The sequence below is a fragment of the Bacillus rossius genome, chromosome 6, assembly GCF_032445375.1.
Source record: "Bacillus rossius redtenbacheri isolate Brsri chromosome 6, Brsri_v3, whole genome shotgun sequence".
NCBI lineage: Eukaryota > Metazoa > Arthropoda > Insecta > Phasmatodea > Bacillidae > Bacillus > Bacillus rossius.
In genome coordinates, this window is record NC_086334.1 from 11,528,409 (window position 1) to 11,544,215 (window position 15,807).

Genomic DNA, 15,807 nt, shown 5'->3' on the forward strand with positions numbered 1-15,807 from the left:
AAAACTACTTCACACAATGTCTGTCCTTATCAAACTTATATTTATTTACTTTTTTAGAGAATATGTTTTTAAAAATACTACATTAATAAACACCCTTGCACCTCAAAAGTTATTATATTTTAAAAATTTCACAGCTGACAAACTAAGTAATGAGCACATATACCAGCTACAGCTACTTTGTTGGCGCGCAATTAGCAGGCCCGCTGTAGCGCCGCGCTACACGGAGTCGGCAGTATCCATCGGGAGCTCGGAGAGGCTGGTCGTCTTCGTGCAACGTTGAGAGGTCAACTTTGCGCCAATTCCGCAGCTTCATCTAGAACGTGAGTTATGACCCCCACTGGCCGTGCGTCACCGCGCAGGTCTTAAAAGCCGTCGCCCGCCTAGCGCCATCACAGCAGCAACGTCCACCACATATTGTTCTCCATCAAACTCCCCCTCGCACCATTATAAGCAGGGTCATCACTGAACATCCGTGCACGCGCAGAGCTCATCAACCTCGAACAGTCGCGGCCAGGGGATGGATAGCACAATGTAAAGGTTGATATGTAACAAAAAACACACTTCATGTAGCGGAGTGTATCATTTGTAGTGTAAGGCGTCTTGGGTGACCTAAACAGCCCAAGGATCACCTCTACAGACACGTCCCTGCCTCCCGTGACTTGGCCGAACCCAAACCTTGAGACCCATTCCGCAAAAATTTGATAGCTTTGACGGGGAGGCAGCCGGACTGGTGTCAAATTCTTGGTAATATTGGTAGGGTACGAGGTAGTTCTGATTGGAATTCGTCAGTCCTGTGAATGGCTTAGATAAAAACAAATGTAGATCGGTCTCTACTGCACGAGCCGTGATTTTACATAGAGAGTGGTACAACCATGATGGCGTCCACTCCGGACTTCGACCTGATGAAGACAACCGGAGGGCGGCATGAGAAAGGGGAAACAGCACCATCTCGTGGAAAACCCATTAAAGAAACTGTAAATATGTATACGTTAAACTCACAAACTAAACAAATAGCATGACGCCGACCTCCAATGCTTCTCTATGTTGCATAGACCGCTATGCCTCATCAACGTCTCACGAAGGCGTGTGCACCGGAGTGTAGAAAGTTTAATGGGACGAACGCCATGTAACAAGTGCCACGTCGGCAGAAGGATCTGGCTGGGTGTGGCATATCCCTCCACCGAACTACAACAAATGTTTATGTATTTTTCTACAGGAACATATTAGACTTTATTGTCATTGTTTAACACTTTATTTCTTTCAAAATCATGTTTCACCATGTGCCTTGTCCCGAACCTGGCCAGTTCAGTTCCCCGCAAAAATCACGCATTTTGTGCGGGAGGGCTGGCGAGGAGGGGGGTCACACGTGGTGAGAGCGGCAGTATCCTTCCGGAGCTCACAGAGGCCAGCAGCCTCCGCGCGACACGGGACCAGCATTTCTTATTTTCACTGATATGTAGTTCTCAATAGTTGTATAATTCCGTAAACATTTTCTTCCAGTCCCGTGGTCGGCCACGACTTACCGAGTGGTATGTAACCTAATTATTCAGAGCTCCAAGACGAGAGATCGATGTGATATGTAAGTACTATGTACGAACTGCGAGATGATACGTCGGTGCTTCACGCGATATCCTAGCCAATAGGCTAATTAGTTGCAGCCCACACGGGGCAGCCAGAAGCAAAACACGTAACAAACAATCTTACTAACGCGTCAATTTCTGGAACAGTCCTAAGATTCATGTAGAGTCGCCGGAGTTACGGGCCTACATGTTCTTAGCCCAGTGTACTACGTAATTATAATTGTGAAGTGTATCTTCTTCAGGATTCTAGTGTGTTATGTTAGGGTTTGTTTTGTAATCATCGCATCGTGTCCAAAGTGAATGACCTTACCGGGTAGTAAAATCGTGAGCCGCCACTGAGTGAGTGGTTGCGTGTGTGATGATTCGTTTCGGGAAAACCGTTACGGCCAGGATGGGCAGCACTATGTATAGGGCTATGCCGGAATAATTTAATAAGAAATCAGCCGGTTGAAGAATGGCCAGATTCTTCTAGTCCGTTCTCACCTCTCCTCCCTTCCTTCCCCTCCCGTCCTTGGCTCGCCCCCCCCCCTTCTTACAATCCATTCTTCCTTCTCCTCCCTTCCTTCCCCTCTTTTTCATGCCAAGCCCACCCTTTCTTCCTCTCCCCTTTCCATCCCTCCTTCCTCCTCCTCCTCCGACCTTCCAGATCGTTCCGGCTTTCTAAATCTTCCTTACCACCCCTTCCCCCCTCTCCCTTCATCAACTCGCCCGCCCACATGTTTACCGTTTGTGAGCAGGCCGCTTCACTCGTCTGTCAGCCGGCAGCGGTCGTGGTTCCCGTCGCCCCTGTGTCTGGTAAGGCATTTCTGCAGGCGTGCTGGGCCATGCCCATTTCAGAGTTATTTATGTCTCTTCCACTCCAGGCGCTGCTGCCTGTTGTCGGGCCTTGTTATTGCCTTTGGCCTTAATGTTCGCTTTTGCTCGTTTGCCCACTTGTTTTGCCCTGTTCGCCCTGCGGCCGAGCTGGTTTTGATTAATTTTTGATGCCTTGCCACCTCTTGGCTGCATGATTCAGGCCTTCTGCCCTTTTTTATTTGCCATCTCGTTTTTTTTTTCTGGATTGTTACTATGCCTTACCAGGTCCACAGGGGCGACTCATTTTTATGATTTTGTCTTTTATAATTTATAATTTAAATGTTAAATTGTTATTGAGTTTACGACCTGTTATACTTGTTTGTATTAATGTTATGTAAAGCACCTTATATAATGTATGATGAATATGCCACTTCAGTATTAACTAATGTATTCAGTATTAACAAATGTACTAATTAATGTTCACATTATACAAATGGATTTCTGCACTATTTATTTATTTACTTACTTGTTCTCTTTTGTAATTGTGTCTTGTGACGTTTGAGGCAGTCAGATGGGTGACTCTTGCCCCACCTGGTTCACGGTATTTTCTTGTTCTTTTCTGGCATCCCGAGTGGCCGAAACAGCTCGGGGGGCCCTACTGTGTCGAACCACTGCCTCTAGCCACAAGGCCGAACCTACCCTGAGATTCCGAACAATACTTAAGTGACTTAAATTTGACGTCGTACCGACCATGGCCGTTAAGCCCGTGCTCCGCACCGCCAGTACCGTATCCCGTTTTCGGAGTGCGCCCCTTTGCCCAGCCGGAATGAGTCAGGGGAGCGCCTCGGGCGTGACCCCAACAGACATAATGAAATTTAAAAGTACGGAACCCCGGAGGCTCGAACCCATAATTCAATTAAGGGAAAAGCCATTAGTACGAAATTAATAATTACCCGACATGTAATAAGTGCGTCGTAGCCACTCCGGGCGAGTACACCACGCACGGAGCAGACAACAAACCTCATTAACAGTCACTGCGGCCACTGGCCTTAATTAAAATTCCCGTGACTATGATCAAGTCTGAATAGGAGAAATCCCTCTAAAACAATTCGCAGTGGGACAATATGTTAGTAAATTTACAGTCGCCAACTTGATGTCACAATTTAAATAATTAAATACATTAAAACCATTGTTAAGCCTTAAGCACCCAATTACCAGGTGCTACATTATAATTGGGCACCTGAAACATGTTTTAACTGGTAATAGAGTAAATTCAATTAATATAAGTTTTTTGACGCCGACTCACAAAGAAGAGAAAGTTTCTCTTCCTTGCGAGGCGGCCATGTTCGGCAGTCTCCAACCACTCCGCGCCGGGAACAGACGTGTGTCCGTGGGCAGCATCCAAGTTTCTTTCACTGATTATTTTTATTCTGTACTAAATCTTTAAATTTAAAACCTCTTATTAATTCATCGCTGCCCACGTCGACTCGGCGCGTATTTTGCGGAACCGGGCCTATCCCGACAGTCTCCATTGTGATACCGCGCTGCGTAGCGTATCACTCACGTAAGTGTTTCGCCGAACTTAGGAGCCCACTCATCGAACCCCCCCCCCCCCTGTTCCAGTTAACTTTCAGCGCTGGCCGTCTCCAGCGAGCATCGACCCACGTCCCGCGAGACTGCCGCGGTAACCATTGTCACGTAGTGTTGTGTTTTTTTCCTTGTTAACTGTGTAACCGCTAGACGTCGCCAAGTGTTGGTGAGAATTTTTGTAGCGGGACTGAACCGCGGAGCGGACTTGTAGAGTGTACCATGTACCCACATGGACCCCCGGTGAAACTCCCAAATTAAATGTATTCTCACCAACTCGTATACGATCATTATCCGTAATCTCCCGTCCTCCACACGGCCGAGCAGCCTTCACAGTCAAGGGAGAGCCATTCAGGTTACATTCAAGCCGTGTACCTAGCGGGGCACGCGGGGGCAGAGTACCCACGACCAAACACCAACGGCCTAGCAGCCCGCTAGCCTGGCGCCCCTCCGGACAACAAGAGCATCGCGACGCCCGTAGCGCCCGTCAGGTACCCCCCGGACCTTTCACAGAGGTCAGGTGACAGCAAATTCACATAGAGGTAGCGGGGTTCGCGTCAAGCAATTATTTTCATTGAATTCTTTGATTGAAAAACAATTGGCGGAAGGAAAAATAAAGGTTAAATTTTAATATGAATAATTAGTTAAAAAAATATTAGGCTAAATGGAGAATGTTTCTTCTCATATCTACTCCATTTATTACTATTGGCTAACCTGTCATTAGAAAACACACTTGGCAATATATATTAAATAAGAAACTTAAACAGAGAATTAGGGACAAACAACACATGACACCGATAGTTACTTGCATGTTAACTCTTTGCCGTCACCCGACCTCTGTGAAAGGCCCGGGGGGTACCTGACGGGCGCTACGGGCGTCGCGGTGCTCTTGTTGTCCGGAGGGGCGCCAGGCTAGCGGACTGCTAGGCCGTTGATGTTGGGTCGTGGGTACTCTGCCCCCGCGTGCCCCGCCAGGTACACGGCTTGAATCTACCCTGAATGGTTCTCCCTTGACTGTGAAGGCCGCTCGGCCGTGTGGAGGACGGGAGACTCCGGAAAATTAGTATACACGAGTTGGTGAGAATTAACTTTAATCTAGTCCCGCTACAAAACACTCTCACCAACACTTGGCGACGTCTAGCCGTTACACGATTAACACAGAAAAAACAACGCTACTCGACATTAATGGTTACCGCGGCAGTCTCGCGGGGCGCGGGTCGAAGCTTGCTGGAGACGGCCAGCGCCGAACATTAACGGGTGCAGGGGGGGCTCTACGTGCGGGCTCCTAAATTAGGCGAAACACTTACGTGAGTGATACGGTCTGCAGCACGGTATCACGGTGAAGACGGTCGGGATAGGCCCGGTTCCGTAAAATACGCGCCGAGTCGACGTGGGCAGCTATGAATTAATGAGGTTTAAATTTAAAGATTTAGTATAGAATAAAAAGTAATAAAATGAAAGAAACTTATACGCTGCCCACTGACACACGTCTGTTCCCGGCGCGGAGTGGTTCGAGACTGCCGGACATGGCCGGCTCGCAAGGAAGAGAAACTTTCTCTTCTTTGTGAGTCGGCGTCAAAAAACATATATTAATTTAATTTACTATATTACCAGTTAAAACATGTTCCAGGTGCCCAATTAAAATGTAGCACCTGGTAATTGGGTGCTTAAGGCTTAACAATAGTTTTAATGTATTTAATTATTTAAAATGTGACATCAAGTTGGCGACTGTATTTATCAACATATTGTCTCACTGTGAGCTGTAATAGTTGGATTTCTTCTAATCTGACACGATCCTAGTCACGGACATTTTAATTAAGGCCCGTGGCCGCGGTGACTTTTAATAAGGTTTGTTGTCTATTGGGGTAACGCCCGGGACGCTCGCCTGACTCAATACAGCTGGGCAAGGGGCGCGCTACGAAAACGGGATACGGTACTGGCGGTGCGGAGCACGGGCTTAAAGGCCATGGTCGGTACGACGTCAAATGCCCCCTCCCCAGTGGATGCCCGTCTCCGCCCCGTGTTCCCGCTCCCGCGGTAAGACGACCCTCTAGCTCAGCCGGCACACTTCGACACGCGATCCCATAGCGTGTGGCGCCTTAGCGCCCGCGGCGCATGGAGTGTCGGCGCAGGCGGACGCCGCCTCGGTCGCTGCGTGGGCAGCTGGGCCGGGAGGCGGCGCCGCGGCGCATGAAGTGCTGGCGCAGGCGGACGCCGCGTCTATCCCTGCGTGGGCAGCTGGGCCGGGAGGAGGCGCCGCGGCGCATGAAGTGCTGGCGCAGGCGGACGCCGCCTCGGCCGCTGCGTGGGCAGCTGGGCCGGGAGGCGGCGCCGCGGCGGCGCATCGAGTGTCGGCGCAGGCGGACGCCGCCTCGGTCGCTGCGTGGGCTGCTGGGCCGGGAGGCGGCGCCGCGGCGCATGGAGTGTCGGCGCAGGCGGACGCCGCCTCAATCGCTGCGTGGGCAGCTGGGCCTGGAGGCGGCGCCGCGGCGCATGAAGTGCTGGCGCAGGCGGACGCCGCCTCGGTCGCTGCATGGGCAGCTGGGCCGGGAGGCGGCGCCGCGGCGCATGAGGTGCTGGCGCAGGCGGACGCCGCCTCGGTCGCTGGGTGGGCAGCTGGGCCGGGAGGCGGCGCCGCGGCGCATGGAGTGTCGGCGCAGGCGGACGCCGCCTCGGTCGCTGCGTGGGCAACTGGGCCGGGAGGCGGCGCCGCGGCGCATGAGGTGCTGGCGCAGGCGGACGCCGCCTCTGTCGCTGCGTGGGCAGCTGGGCCGGGAGGCGGCGCCGCGGCGCATGAGGTGCGGGCACAGGCGGTCGCCGCCTCGGTCGCTGCGTGGGCAGCTGGGCCGGGAGGCGGCGCCGCGGCGCGTGATGTGTGGGGCGGCGTGACGAGACTGCCCAGGACGTACTCGGCCAGGTGGGCCGGGGGTCGGCGTTCCCGTCGGGGGCGCTCTCGCGGGCTACTCTCCGCGGGGCTCGTCGGGCCTTGCCGTCCGTAGGGCTGGCGTTCCCGCTCGGGTATCAGCGCCGGGCTGGGTGAGTTCCGCCCCGGGGTGGTGTTCAGGACGAACTCCCGCAGTCCAGCCCCCTCCTCGCGCGGTTGTGTGACGGTGACGCGGAAAGTTGCGTCGGCAAGGTAGGCCCCGTGCCCCCAACCACCTCTGGTCGGGCTGGGGGGCGATTCCTCTTCGTCCTCGTCTGGGTCGGATATGATGGGTTCAGGGGTCAGGGGTCGCTCTGGCGGGGTCATCGGAGTCGTCCGCCGCGACTTCTGTCACCCGGCACCTGGCGTGGCGGGGCCGGCCCCTTCTCCGCCGACGCGGCGTGGTGTGAGTCTCCGTAGGTGAATCATGCCGCGGGGGCGGCTCGCTCTCGGGGGCCTCCCCTCGTGGCGCGGTTTCTGCGGGACAGGGTGCCTCGCCGGGGTCGTGGGGTGCGTCCGCGTCCAGTTCCCCGTCGCTGAGGTACTCGGTCTCGTCTGGAGCGGTGTCCTCGGCTTCCTCTCGCTGTTGCTCCAGTCCTCCAGGAGGGAGTGTATCAAGGGGGATGTCTGGTCCGTCTGCCGTGTACCCATGTTCGGGTTCGGCCGGGAGTGGTTCCCCGGGGGTCGCCGCCACTCGCAGGTGGTCCCGGTGGATCTTCTGCACGCGGCGGCCACCCAAGGCCACCATGTAGAATGTCGCCCCCAGGCGCCGCGTCACGGTGTAGGGCCCCTCCCTGCGGGGAGCGAGTCCGGCGCAGTAATTGCGCGGCGCTGCTGACAGGGGGTACGCTCGGGCGTACAACCGATCGCCGGCCCGCAGTTGTGCCGGGGGTCGTGCTGTCTGGGGCGTGATTCCCTGACTGTAGCAGGCTTGTCTTGCGCGTGCTGCGTCGTGCTCCTGGGTTCGTCGCTCGTCGCGCTCCTCCGGTTGCTCTCCTGGGTGCGGTACGCCGTGTGTTGCCAGCTCGCCGGGCAGCGGCAGGTTACGCCCCTGGATCATCTCGGCGGGGGTCATCCCAGTGGCTGCGTTCACGCGCCGCCGAACGCAGAACAGTGCGTCGGCGACGTGGCGGTCCCACTGGGTGTGGTCCTCCCCTAGGCAGAGCCGCAGTTGAATTTTTTAGATCCTGATTCCTGCGCTCGGTCGGATTGGCCCTGGGGTGGTATGAGGGTGTGGTGTGGTGGATGATGTGTGCCTCTTGACACCACCCTCTCCACCGGGCCCCCAGGAACTGGCTGCTGTTGTCCGTCAAGACGGACTCCGGGTAGCCGAACCGAGTGAGGAACTCGCGCATCAGGACTTCGATGATGGTGGCCGCCCGTGCGTTGCCGCAGGGGTAGGCTTCTGTCCAGCGGGTGAACATGTCGGTCACGACCACTAGGAAGCGCTTACCCCGCGGCGAGCGGGGGTACGGCCCCATCACGTCCAGCGCGAGCGTCTGGAACGGTGTTGACGGCTGGCGAGGCTGCTGTTGCTGCGTGCCGTCGCCTCTGCGGGCCTTGCGGCGCTGGCAGATCTCGCACTCCCGGACGTAGACCCGGACATCCCGGTTCACCCCCAGCCAGTGGTAGTACTGGCAGACGGCTCTCCGGGTCTGGTCCGAGCCCGGGTGTCCGGCGAGGTCATGATCGTGGTAGAATCGCAGTGTTGCCTCGCTTGCTTCGGGTAGGACGTAGGTCTTCCACTCGTCCTCTTCCCCCGGCGGTCTGTTCATGACCCGGTCGCCCCGGAGCTGCCAGGCGGGGTGCTCTCCTCCGCGCGCTGTCTCGTGGCGCCGGTCGGCGTCCGGCGAGCGGCGCTGGGCCGTGAGGACGCGCTTCTCCAGGTCGGCCTCGGTACTGGGAGGGGCTTCGGTCCCTTCTACGCCGAGTGTGAGGCGGGTGCAGGTAGGGTGTCCGTCGGCAGTCGTGCTGGTGTGGGATGGAGGCAGGATTTCGTCCCACTCCTCCTCGTCCAGCACCTCCCGTCTGCCGTCTGGCTCGCGCGAGAGCAGGTCGGGGAGCTGATTTTCCGTGCCTGGCACGTGCTCGACCGTAAAGTCGAACGACTGTAAGAGCAGCGCCCAGCGAATCAGCTTCCCCTTCCTCCCCTGCATGGTGTGGAGCCAGGTGAGGCAGCGGTTGTCGGTGCGGAGGGTGAAATGCCTGCCCTCCAGGTGTGGACGGTATTTCTTCACGGCCCACACCACCGCCAAGCACTCCTGTTCGTTGCTGTGGTACCGCCTCTCCACCACGCCGAACTTCGCGCTGGCGTAGTCCACCACCTGCCGTTCTCCGTGGTCGTTCACCTGGTACAGCACGGCTCCGGTTCCCAGGGCGCTTGCGTCCGTCTGGAGGACGAGTGGGCGCTCGGGGTCGATGCGGGCCAGTGTGTGGCACCGGGTGAACGCGCTCTTGACGGCCTCGAATGCCGTCTGAGCGGGCGAGCCCCAGTGGTAGCGGACTTGGGGCGACAACAGGTCCGTCAGAGGCGCGATAATTTGTGAAAAATTCGGAATATAGTTCCGGATCCAGTTCAGCAGCCCTATGAAGCGCTGCAGTTGCTTCCGGGTGCGTGGGACTTCGGCCATCGCGATCTGCTGGAGGTGACCTAGTTGGGGGCGTTTACCCTCCGCGTTGACCACGTGGCCCAGGAAGTCGACCTCGGCGGCTCCGAGATGGCATTTGGCTGGGTTGGCTGTCAGGTGGTTTGTGGCCAACCGCTACATCACCAAGGCCAGATGGCGGCAGTGGTCCTCCCAGGTGTCTGAGTACTCTATGACGTCGTCCAGGTATGCTAGGGCGAACTACCCGATGTAGCCCTCCAGCACACGGGTCATCATGCACTGAAAGGTGGACGGGGCGCACTTTAGGCCGAACGGCATGGCTCTGAACTGGAACCTCCGTCCGTCTGGCACCGTGAACGCCGTCTTCTCCCGGTCCCCGCGTCGTATGGGCACTTGCCAGTACCCGGACTTCAGGTCTAAGGTGCTGAAGACCTGGGCCCTTCCCAAGCCGGCTACGGCGGCCTCGACGCTAATCTGGGGGGGCGGGGCGCTGACGGTCACGGCATTTAACGGCCGGAAGTCCACACAGAATCGGCTTGTCCCGTCTTTCTTGTTGGCCAGCACAATGCACGCATTGTACCGGCTGTGGGACGGCTCGATGACTCCGTCGTGCAGCATCTCGTCCACCTGTTCCCGGATGATTCGCTGCTCGCGAAACCCGTAGCCGCGGGGCGGGTCGAACACTGGGTCATCAGTCAGGGTGGGGATGCAGTGTTTGGTGACGGTGGTCCGCCTCAAGGTTCCGTCTACGGCAAACACTTCCGGTCGGGCGGCGAGGACCTTGTTTACCTCAGCCTGGTAGGAGGGGGGGACGTCGTGGCGCACGTCCGCCAGGGTCAGCACCGCGTCCTGTCGGGGGGGCGTCTGTCCTAGTGCGTACACCACGTACCTCTCGGCACTTCCCAGGTTGAGGCGGGGGGGTCTTAGCTCCAAGACCGCATCTTGCTGGACCAACCAGGGGAGTCCTAGCACCACCTCCTCACACAAGTCTTGCACGACTACTGCGGACACACTACTGTTCAATTCCTGCGTACTCACCACAATCTCAGCATGCCCCAGCATCCGCCCGGTGTGTGTGGTCGTAGCCAGGCGCAGCTCGCCGCTGCCCGGACGCAACGCACCTGCGGGCACGAACGCGGGGCGTACGAACACGTCGCTCGCTCCGGTGTCGACGAGCGCGGCAGCTGGCCGGCCGTTCACCTCCACGGGGATGCGGAACAGGTTGTCCCGCGGGCGGCCCAGCTGTCCCAAGGTCGGGAGGGCGCGCACCCCGCCAGGCGCGGGGTTGATGGTCTGTGCGGGGGGAGGGGGCTCTAATCCCGGCCCCCCCGGGGCCGTTTCCCGACTGGGCCGGGCTGGTGCGCTGTGGCGGAAGTGGTACCACGTGCGTCTCCTGGCGCGGCGGTGTGGCGGGTCGCGCCGCCCGGAATCCCCGCGGGCACTCGCTGTGCCAGTGACGTTCGCCACGCGGGCAACCCAAGCGACACAGGGGGACTTGCTCTCGTGCTCCGGCGTCCCGTGGTCGCTCCGCTCGCCAAGTTGGCGGCGCCTCGATGGCTCGTAGTCCTCGGTGTTGGTGTGAGGGTGAGTCCCGTAGTGCGGTGTTCCGCCGGGCTTCTGGTGGGCTGTCACCCCCTCGGGTGCTCGTGGTCGGGCCGCGCTTGCAGGCTCTCTGGAAGTTGCGTTCCGTCTCGCGTGCTTCCTGCACGTACTCCGCTACACCGCCGGTGTGGCAGCGACGCAGGAAGGGCTGCAGCTTGTCCCTCACTAAGCCCGTGATGATGGGCAGTGCCCCGGACAGGGGGGTGCCAGGCGAGATGCGGCGAAACAATTGTAGTTTAGTGGCGATGAACGCCTCCACTGCCTCGCTATCCTTCTGCCGAGCCCCATAGAATGAGGCGGAACACTCGACGAGGGGCGATCCTGTGTCGAACCGGTGTCGGAACGTGTCCGTAAACTCGCCCAATGGCATGGTAAACCGGCCCCACATGCTCCACCAGCTCCGAGCGGTCCCTCGCAGCTGCTCGCTGACCCGCTCTGCCCACTCCGATTGGTGCGTCCGGCACCCGGTCAGGCGCGCCTCGCACTGCGTCAGGAATTCCCCTGGGTCCTCGTGCGGGGCTCCGGCGAACTCTGGCAGAGTCGCTCTGCGGGTCGGCAGGGCTCGTGCCAGGTCTTCCAGGCCAGGCCACACGCACTTGGCCTCGGTGATGTCCAGCACGTGCGTCGCGCGGCCAGGGTGCGAGCTCCAGTCGCTGGCGTGGGTGGTTGGGGGGGCGGTGATGGCCGGGGTGGTACGGCTTGGTAGGGGTGTGTGGTCCACCGGTGGTGTTCGCGCCTGTAATTCTGTCTCCGTGCTGTCATGCCACGGTTCTATGAGCGCTTCGACCTTGATTGCCGGCAAGTTGTAATCCGGTGCGCATTTACATGTCTGTAGAGGGTTCGCTTTCCCCGTTACCAGGTCCCTGCCCTGTGGCCAGTAGCAGACTCGACAGGTGTTCATCTTGAGTCTGTCTGCCATTGCGTCGCGCGGCGCGTCGGTGTTGACAGTCGCTTCGTGCGCGCACGTGGCTCTGTTTACAAACAGACTCCCGATGAATGAAGATTGGTGAGGGGGGTTGGCGCGCGCGCTGATTCGGGCTGCTGGCCGAGAGGCGCCCGGACAGCCGCACAAAAGGGAGAGCCGAGACTGGCCACTGCGAAGGGGGGATGTGGATAGCCGTGTGTAGCGGCGGCCGAGAGCGCCCGGACAGCCGCACAAAGCGGAGAGCGCGAGGATGTGAAGATGGATGGGGGGGGGGGGGGGTGGTGTGCGGGCGAGGATGTTCGCTGAAGGCCTAAAGAGGGGGGGTGGGGGTGAAAGTGAAAGTTGGCGAGGGTCGGCGCGCGCGGTGACGCGCGCTTCCGGGTGGTCCCTTTGTCGCTGCCCTCCTGTGTCCCAAATTCCACTGCGCCAGTCCAAAATGGCCGTCTTCTGTCCCCTTTGTCTGATTTTCGGCTGTAGTTATGCCCAACGCAAGGGCGCCATTTGCCGTCACCCGACCTCTGTGAAAGGCCCGGGGGGTACCTGACGGGCGCTACGGGCGTCGCGGTGCTCTTGTTGTCCGGAGGGGCGCCAGGCTAGCGGACTGCTAGGCCGTTGATGTTGGGTCGTGGGTACTCTTCCCCCGCGTGCCCCGCCAGGTACACGGCTTGAATCTACCCTGAATGGTTCTCCCTTGACTGTGAAGGCCGCTCGGCCATGTGGAGGACGGGAGACTCCGGAAAATTAGTATACACGAGTTGGTGAGAATTACCTTTAATCTAGTCCCGCTACAAAACACTCTCACCAACACTTGGCGACGTCTAGCCGTTACACGATTAACACAGAAAAAACAACGCTACTCGACATTAATGGTTACCGCAGCAGTCTCGCGGGGCGCGGGTCGATGCTCGCTGGAGACGGCCAGCGCCGAACATTAACGGGTGCAGGGGGGGCTCTACGTGCGGGCTCCTAAATTAGGCGAAACACTTACGTGAGTGATACGGTCTGCAGCACGGTATCACGGTGAAGACGGTCGGGATAGGCCCGGTTCCGTAAAATACGCTCCGAGTCGACGTGGGCAGCTATGAATTAATGAGGTTTAAATTTAAAGATTTAGTATAGAATAAAAAGTAATAAAATGAAAGAAACTTGGACGCTGCCCACGGACACACGTATGTTCCCGGCGCGGAGTGGTTCGAGACTGCCGGACATGGCCGCCTCGTAAGGAAAAGAAACTTTCTCTTCTTCGTGAGTCGGCGTCAAAAAACATATATTAATTTAATTTACTATATTACCAGTTAAAACATGTTCCAGGTGCCCAATTAAAATGTAGCACCTGGTAATTGGGTGCTTAAGGCTTAACAATAGTTTTAATGTATTTAATTATTTAAAATGTGACATCAAGTTGGCGACTGTATTTATCAACATATTGTCTCACTGTGAGCTGTAATAGTTGGATTTCTTCTAATCTGACACGATCCTAGTCACGGACATTTTAATTAAGGCCCGTGGCCGCGGTGACTTTTAATAAGGTTTGTTGTCTATTGTGGTCACGCCCGGGATGCTCGCCTGACTCAATCCGGCTGGGCAAGGGGCGCGCTCCGAAAACGGGATACGGTACTGGCGGTGCGGAGCACGGGCTTAAAGGCCATGGTCGGTACGACGTCATCTTATTGTTTTCGACTTGTGCATGCTGGTTGGAGGGTGCCTTCCAGCTATGGGGACTGGGCATTACTATCACAGGACGCTCACCAGCCTTCGGTGCAACTCCCGCCCATAGCTGCATGGCCTGACAAGCTATCGTCTCACCCACCTGGCTCTGGTGGGGGTGGAAAGTGGCTGAGCACTATGACGTCGTCCGGCCGGAGGCCGATTCAAACCCGACTTGCAACCGCCCGCCAGTAAACCCACCTCTTTCCGGAACAGACCCTTGTCTGAAAGACATTGTACATGTCTCCGACCTGGTGCTTCTATGGAATGTTAGTTCAGCCAGCGCCCATAGATGGCAAGTATAATTTATACACATACAGACTAAACAATGGTGTGTCTTGGCCTCTATTAAACTGTGGCACCAATTAGCATTCATGTGTAATATAGTAATGTTGTAAAGTATTTGTTAAATTAGGGAAGTGTGCCGAGATCTTATGGGTAACTGTATTTTGCCACTGTATGCCACTGACCATTGTACCAGGCTGGGGGATATATTACTCCAGCAATGTTGGCCTGGCGGGATCCTTACCCCAGAGAAATCTGAGGAAATACAGCAGTAAAATTGGATTAGCGTTTTTTTTTATTCTCTCTCTCTCTCTCTCTCTCTCTCTCTCGAGTGGCCTTTCGGGGTATTCGCTCTAGGCTCCTGTTCCCTCCCCCCCTCTCCCCTATCTTCGCTCATGCCCAGCAAGAGGGCAGGCAGACGACATTCCAGGCAGGGCAATCACCAGCCGGACAAGAAGGAACTCTTCGGTAGCGCCTGAACCCGCTACACCTCGGGGGTTTTCAAACCCCACCTTAAAGCCCTCCATCACCTACGGTCTCTGGCTGGGGCACGTCAGTACTGGATAACTAGCTCTACGAAAACCCCCCTCTTAAATTCAATCACAGCCGAAGGCCTACTGGGCCACGCCGGGGCAGAAAGTATCCACGCCCAAAACCATTGGTTAGCGACTGTGCTAGCCTGGCGCCCACCGGAACATACCCACACACCACCACTTCCCACTAGGCCCCGCCCAGGTCTCGAAGCCAAGACCGCGGGTGACGGCAACTATAGTAGTACAATAAAGGCTATGTTATATGGGATGGCTGTAATAAAATACGTCATGCTATGTTCTTTTCGACTATAGCAGTGAATTAACACACTACAAAATTCGAGTGTTGGTCTTAGGGCCGTATTCCAAGACGGTTGAGTAAGGTAGCGAATATGTACTGCCTTGTTGGGCAACTGCCGTACCCTAACTCTCGGGTCATTTTCCAAAACGTGTCCTAACTCAACCCCTGTAAGTTATCAGATCGGCAGCCGTTTTAATAAACGAGGACTTGTGCGTGGCTATAAACAGTTGTACTTGGTGGAATCCATCGTAATTTTAGCTTATTTTTTAAAACTATGGAATTATAATGTGTAATAAAATATTTAATTTTGGTTGTACAAGAAAAAACGAGGAATTTTTGTCTGTATATATGTTTGCTGTTTTTTAAGATATTAGGGAATCGGCCAGGGTGGTGGGGGGTTTGTAATCGTAAAAGTTCCGTTAAAGTTCATTAAAAAGGAAAAAATATATATACAGTTATGGATCAAATCGGCAACAGATAGGACACCAAAATCAGTACTCTAAAAATATAGGACTAGCCGTGTCCTATCGTTCACTTGGATTATGGTTAGGGTACTGGAATTGCATATTCAACATCTAAACCTTTATTTTTGTGTCTTGAAATACGGCCCTTGAAGTGGTGTTTTTTGTTAGTTGTCACGAGCGACCGATGTTACTTGGAGCTGACACTTTGCTTACTGCCTAGAGCATAAGACATTATATTTTACTATTGCTGAGTTTATATTTGTTTTAGTTGAACAATGAATGTTTAGAGTAAAAATTACACAGTAAACTTTTGTAACATTTTAAGACATTAGGTGCTGTATATTTTGTTCATTTAACATATTGACATAATGTTCCCTGCAATAAATAATATTTATATTAAAGCAGATTTTTTTCTTACTTTTTTGTGTATGTTAATGTTCCCGAAAAGAGAAATTTCTGTTTACCGAAATAACTCGAATGTAGAGATAAGCGTACTCAATTT